Here is a 7,503-nt window from a genome sequence, read left to right as displayed (position 1 = left end):
AATGTCGTCACTAGTTACCATTTGCTCCAAAGTCATAAACCCGCCCATTTCTGCAATTTCTCTTATTAAAATCTGATTTTAAACCTAACCCTAACCTCAACCACACTGCTAACTTTATGCCTAACCCTAACCTTAAATTAAGGCCAAAAGCACAATTTGGTTTTCATGATATATACTTGTGGCTGTGGTAACTAGTGCAAACAGGTTTAGAAACCTGTGCCTGCACGTTGAAATCCGCATTTATCGAGTGAAAATCAGAAGATTAAACAAAGTCAGAAAATTGCCATTATTTAATTAAATTGTGTTTTTATAATGATCTTAATGTTTGAATATTTAAATGAAATATTTTATTTTACACTACACTAGTTATTCAAATATTTGTTGGAGGGACACTATTGGTCGGAATCTGGAGAGAGGAAAATGGTGACTGCTGGATTATGAAAGAGCAGCAAGTGAAGTGTGTGACGATAAATGGAAATTAGTGAAATCAAACAATGGAACAACACGAGCAAAAGTTATAGTAGAAGACAAGGACTGGTCCAATAATGCATTTCTTATTGGACTGTGTTTTTGGCAAAGGAGTTATAGCTGGAATCTCGTTGTATATACAGACCCCTTGACTTTTTCAAAATTTTGTCACATTATAGCCTTTTTCTAAAATGGATTACATTTTTTTTTTAAATCCTCAGCAATCTACACAGAATATTGCATAATGACAGTGAAAATAGGTTTTTAGAAATGTTTCTAAATGTATTTAAAAAATAAATGCCTCATTTACATAAGTATTCAGACCCTTTGCCATGAGACTTGAAATTGAGCTCAGGTGCATCCCGTTTCCATTTATCATCCTTGAGTAAATTCAATTGATTAGACATGATTTGGGAAAAGGCACACACCTTTCTATAAAATATCCCACAGTTGGCGGTCCATGTCAGAGCAAAAACTAAGCCACGAGGTTGAAGGAATTGTCCTTAGAGCTCAGAGACAGGATTGTGTCGAGGAACAGATCTGGGGAAGGGTACCACAAAATTTCTGCAGCATTGAAGATCCCCAAGAACACAGTGGCCTCCATCATTCTTAAATGGAAGAAGTTGGGAACCACCAAGATTCTTCCCAGAGCTGGATGCCGGGCCAAACTGAGTAATCGGGGGAGAAGGGCCTTGGCCAGGGAGGTGACCAAGAATCCAATGGTCACTCTGACAGAGCTCTAGAGTTCCTCTGTGGAGATGGAACCTTCCAGAAGGACAACCATCTCTGCAGCACCACCAATCAGGCCTTTATGGTAGAGTGGCCAGACGGATGTCAGGGTTCCTCCTGGCACCAGAGACCGCCCTAGAGATTTTTATTGGATCAGGTGTGTCTTATTATTTAATGATTGTGCCCCTGTTAAAAGAGGTGTTTTCTGTGGTCCTTTGCAGAAGCTTGAATTGTTCACTGTGTCCGGTCGTTTCCTGAGTGAGTTTCGAGACATAGTGGAGTGGAGTGGAGGGGTTGTGTTTTTCCCCGAAAATGAACTGTGATCCTGCGGCAACCGTTTCTCAGTAAAGTATTATGTTTTTCCTTAACCATTGATTCCTTATCTGGTCTCTTCTCTACACCTGGGTCCAACCTTATCACATCACAATGGAAGTCACTCCACAGTAAAAGGCACATGACAGCCCGCTTGGAGTTTGCCAAAAGGCACCTATAGACTCTCAGACCATGAGAAACAAGATTCTTTGGTCTGGTGAAACCAAGATTGAACTCTTTGGCCTGAATGCCAAGCATCATGTCAGGAGGAAACCTACCACCACCCCGAGGATGAAGCATGGTGGTGGCAGTATCATGCTGTGTGGATGTTTTTCAGCGGCGGGGACTGGGAGACTAGTCAGGATCGAGGCAAAGATGAACGGAGTAAAGTACAGAGAGATCCTTGTTGAAATTCTGCTCCAGAGCGCTCAGGACCTCAGACTGGGGGCGAAGGTTCACCTTCCAACAACAATCATAAGCACACAGCCAAGACAACGCAGGAGTGGCTTTGGGACAAGTCTCTGAATGTCCTTGAGTGGACTAGCCAGAGACTGGACTTGAACCTGATCGAACATCTCTGGAGAGACCTGAAAATAGCTCTGCAGCAACAAGCCCCATCTAACCTCACAGAGCTTGAGAGGATCTTCAGAGAAGAATGGGAGAAACTGCCCAAATACAGGTGTGCCAAGCTTGTAGCGTCATACCCAAGTAGATTGGAGGATGTAAAGCGCAGCCAAAGGTGCTTCAATAAAGTACTGAGTAGAGGGTCTGAATACTTATGTAAATGTGATATTTCATTATTTTTTAAATATAAATTATAAAAAAAACCTGTTTTTGCTTTGTCATTATGGGGTGTTGTATGTGTAGATTGATGAAGGGAAAAAACTATTTGAATACATTTTAGAATAAGGCTGTAACCTAACATGTGGGGGGAAAAAATGGAAAACGTCAAGCGGTCTGAATACTTTTGGAAGGCACTGTAGATGACGAGTACCTCAGTCAGAAAATCCCAGGAGTGGTCAGTGCACGTCTCCTGACCCGTATGGTAAATGGAAGGTAGGAGAAAAGCCTATCGATATTATTGTTGTTTGAGGAGACGCTGCTTTGATATGTGAGGTATGCATGCAGTGAGAGCATTTGTGTCCAAACCATTACAGTGTGGGAATTGCCAAATATATGGTCACGTGTGACATGTTTGCAGATGGGAGAAGTATAGTGTTGACCTGATGTAAGGACCTGATTAGATTTAGTTTTTTTATGGGAAAGCAGGTTGATTTTTAGTTTAGTTAATTTCTTTCTTTTTTTATAGTTTGTATGATATTTGATTTATTTTTACCCACATTATTACCTTTTTTTGTGATACTTATTATTCACCCGCACAGTCGGTGGCAGAAGCACATCAAATTGTTGCGAACGCCATTATACCATAGAAGAAGAAGGGACACTATTTGACAGAGCTTTGTCATTTGTCTCTTATGTCATCGCCTCTGTTTAGTTTGCATTATTGATTGAACGAACCGCACATGGATCCAATGGCTAGTAATATTTATTACATTTTAGGCTTAAACTAATATTGAAAAAGATAGCTAATTGTCACGTTCTGACCTTCTTTTGTTATGTCTTTGTTTTAGTATGGTCAGGGCGTGAGTTGGGTGGGTTGTCTATGTTCGTTTTTTCTATGTTGTGTTTTGAGTTTGGCCTGGTATGGTTCTCAATCAGAGGCAGGTGTCGTTAGTTGTCTCTGATTGAGAATCATACTTAGGTAGCCTTTTTCCACTTGTGTTTCGTGGGTGATTGTTTCCTGTTGTAATGTTTGTTTCACATTTCAGGACTGTTTCGGTTTGTATCATTCACTTTGTTATTTTGTATTCTTTACTGTTCAGTTTAATAAACTAAAATGGAAACTTACCACGCTGCATTGGTCCGATCTCTCCTCCTCGGAGGAGGAGGAAGAAGAAACCCATTACACTAATAGCTAAATCTAATAAAGCAAATATTCATTCAGTCAAGTAGGTATCAACGTTGTGGGAACATGTTTGATTATGACAACGGAACTGTTTTACTAGTTATTGGATCCATGTGCGGTTTGTTCAATCAATATGCAAGCTCAAACAACTAAGACGGATAATCATTTCAACTGCATTAATTCATTTTTCTTATGTCGTCCACAAGATTTAATTAATGAACAGAGACTGTGTGGGCGTAGAGAGGAGAGAATGAAACAAGATACGTGTGCAAGCTGTTCTCAAAGTAAAAGCTGTGTGTGTATCTGACGTTACGGCCCGTGTACACTACTGGTGAAACACCGCTTCCCATTCATTTTCAATGGAAGGAAAGCGGTGAGAAGCGGAGAGGGCAGTGGACCTTTGGGTGGTGCGAACGTGGCTTGGCGTGGGAGGCGGTGAAAAAGTTCAGCATTTCCCAACTTTATGGAAACCACCAGCGGCAACCGCTGGGTAATGACCAATCATATCGAGTGGTCATATCGTCTCATGACGAATTTGACACTGTGACCCATCGCTGGTGACTTTCTTCAAGATGGATGACAAAAATACTATGATGGAAGCAAATGTAAGTTATGTCATAACGAGTCATGCAAAAATGTACAGTTGAGATGAATATGTTACTTAATGTAGAGCAGCTGCGATTTTAGCATGTAAATCTTGGTGGGGCAAAAAAAATTATATGTGGGACGCGTGCCAGCAAAGCCACTAAACAACACTAAACGGCGACAAACGGTGCCCACAAACTGTTAGGGCCTACATAAAACTGTCCAACAGCAGAGTCCAAACACCTTACCACTGCTAAACCTGGCTTTCAGGGAAGACTTGTCTGGCAGCGAAACAGTTCATTCAGCCTCATTTACTGCCTTTAAAAAAAAAACATAGCTGATTTGGCAAACTTGCTTAAACAATTGTGGCTTCCACTGACAATTTAGATGTAAAAATTACGACATAAGGGGATGACAAGCGGATAAGAGGCAATACGGGGGCGACACAGCCACTCCATTGAATAGCAGGCTAACATTAGTGGTTTCTTTGTGATGCTTGCAGTTAGCCACTGATTCCTTCCAAACAACTCATTGTTGAATTCACGATTTCCAACTTGTTGTGTAATCTTTATGTACAATGGCCATTGAACACCGATATGTTTTATCTATAGTATTTATATTCATATAACAAGGATTAAAAAGGATTTGCCCGATTTGTCGACTTGATGACAACTGAGGATGACTGCTAGCTAAGACTTTGAAAGTAAATCCAATCAAAACTACTGTAGATATGTGGTTTGATGTCATTCTATCTGTGGCCAATGACATTGAGCCTTCTTTAATGGGCACATCTAATATAACTCTATGGCAGAGCCCAAGGGGCAACATTTTTTGAGCTCTAACCTTAGAATTGGGGATGACGTACTGTCCCATGAGTGACAGAAAACTGAGCTAATCGGGCACAACGCTCTGTATTTTCTGCTGACTAGCCCCACCACCACAGAAAGCACTGAGCTAGGTTGAAACACCTCCATTTTGGAGCTGCCTTACTCAAGAAAGCAAAAAGAGACCATGTTTGTATGCAGATTTATTAACTCAATGCCATTATATATATTTGTTCATTGTTTGAAAACTGACATGTGACATGTATCAATGCCAAAATAACAAGCAAAACAGGCACCCCAAGTCTGGTACTCAAAACAGGTGGGGCAGAGCCCTGAATGAAGGGTCGCTGCTAATGTAGAGACAAACGATTCTGCCTATTTGTTTGTCATAAAGTTAACATAAGCCAGTGTCGTGGAAATTTCCTGTATTACCAAATCACGAGAGAGCAAACCACACACAAGTCAGAGTTATCATAAAGTCCATCTTTAATTATATGAGCTTCACCATAGCTCTGTGACTCTCAGATCAATTCAGTGTCTATAAATGAATTCTCTGAGAGTGCTTACATATTGCAACTGAGATCCTTTATAGCAAAGTCACACATAGCCAGACAGCATTGGCTATAAATTATCGTTCAGTTTGGTCTCCTAAACGAAGCTCTTATCTCGTTCTTGGTACAAAATAGTACCAAGACATTACCTCATCCAATGGTATATATCAATTGTCATTTTAGACACTCCCATCCCAAATACAACCCATCCTGGACAAGCTCACGGAGAGGAGAGTGAGCCTCTAGGTCAAGATAAGGGCAACCTCAGAGGGAACATAGAATGATTCCAGACACTGCCATCCTCCTCTCCCCGATGGGAAAAGTAAGAAGTGACTGGCACACAGACATTGTGGAGCCAAGAGATAATTGGTTCCCCCTCAATCATCCCTTCACATGGTTTTTTAATGTACTTCCGGCGCCGACAGAGATGGCCGCCTCGCTTCGCGTTCCTAGGAAACTATGCAGTTTTTTGTTTTTTTACGTGTTATTTCTTACATTAGTACCCCAGGTCATCTTAGGTTTCATTACATACAGTCAAGAAGAACTACTGAATATAAGATCAGCGTCAACTCACCATCAGTACGACCAAGAATATGTTTTTCGCGACGCGGATCCTGTGTTCTGCCTTACAAACAGGACAACGGAGCGGATCCCATGCAGCGACCCAAAAAAACGACTCAGAAAAAGAGGGAAACGAGGCGGTCTTCTGGTCAGACTCCGGAGACGGGCACACCGTGCACCACTCCCTAGCATTCTTCTTGCCAATGTCCAGTCTCTTGACAACAAGGTTGATGAAATCCGAGCAAGGGTAGCATTCCAGAGGGACATCAGAGACTGTAACGTTCTTTGCTTCACGGAACGTGGCTCAATGGAGAGACGCTATCCGAGGCGGTGCAGCCAACGGGTTTCTCCACGCATCGTGCAGACAGAAACAAACATCTTTCTGGTAAGAAGAGGGGCGGGGGCGTATGCCTTATGGCTAACGTGACATGGTGTGATGAAAGAAACATACAGGAACTCAAATCCTTCTGTTCACCTGATTTAGAATTCCTCACAATCAAATGTAGACCGCATTATCTACCAAGAGAATTCTCTTCGATTATAATCACAGCCGTATATATCCCCCCCCAAGCAGACACATCGATGGCTCTGAATGAACTTTATTTGACTCTTTGCAAACTGGAAACCATTTATCCGGAGGCTGCATTCATTGTAGCTGGGGATTTTAACAAGGCTAATCTGAAAACAAGACTCCCTAAATTTTATCAGCATATCGATTGCGCAACTAGGGGTGGAAAGACCTTGGATCATTGTTACTCTAACTTCCGCGACGCATATAAGGCCCTGCCCCGCCCCCCTTTCGGAAAAGCTGACCACGACTCCATTTTGTTGATCCCTGCCTACTGACAGAAACTAAAACAAGAGGCTCCCACGCTGAGGTCTGTCCAACGCTGGTCCGACCAAGCTGACTCCACACTCCAAGACTGCTTCCATCACGTGGACTGGGACATGTTTCGTATTGCGTCAGACAACAACATTGACGAATACGCTGATTCGGTGTGCGAGTTCATTAGAACGTGCATTGAAGATGTCGTTCCCATAGCAACGATTAAAACATTCCCTAACCAGAAACCGTGGATTGATGGCAGCATTCGCGTGAAACTGAAAGCGCGAACCACTGCTTTTAATCAGGGCAAGGTGTCTGGTAACATGACCGAATACAAACAGTGCAGCTATTCCCTCCGCAAGGCTATCCAACAAGCTAAGCGTCAGTACAGAGACAAAGTAGAATCTCAATTCAACGGCTCAGACACAAGAGGCATGTGGCAGGGTCTACAGTCAGTCACGGACTACAGGAAGAAATCCAGCCCAGTCACGGACCAGGATGTCCTGCTCCCAGGCAGACTAAATAACTTTTTTGCCCGCTTTGAGGACAATACAGTGCCACTGACACGGCCTGCAACGAAAACATGCAGTCTCTTCTTCACTGCAGCCGAGGTGAGTAAGACATTTAAATGTGTTAACCCTCGCAAGGCTGCAGGCCCAGACGGCATCCCCAGCCGCGCCC

This window comes from Oncorhynchus mykiss, chromosome 5 (assembly GCF_057628025.1).
Source record: "Oncorhynchus mykiss isolate SJ-2025 chromosome 5, ASM5762802v1, whole genome shotgun sequence".
Classification (NCBI taxonomy): Eukaryota; Metazoa; Chordata; class Actinopteri; order Salmoniformes; family Salmonidae; genus Oncorhynchus; species Oncorhynchus mykiss.
The sequence above is the reverse complement of the archived record's forward strand: the minus strand, read 5'-3'. Positions refer to the sequence as shown.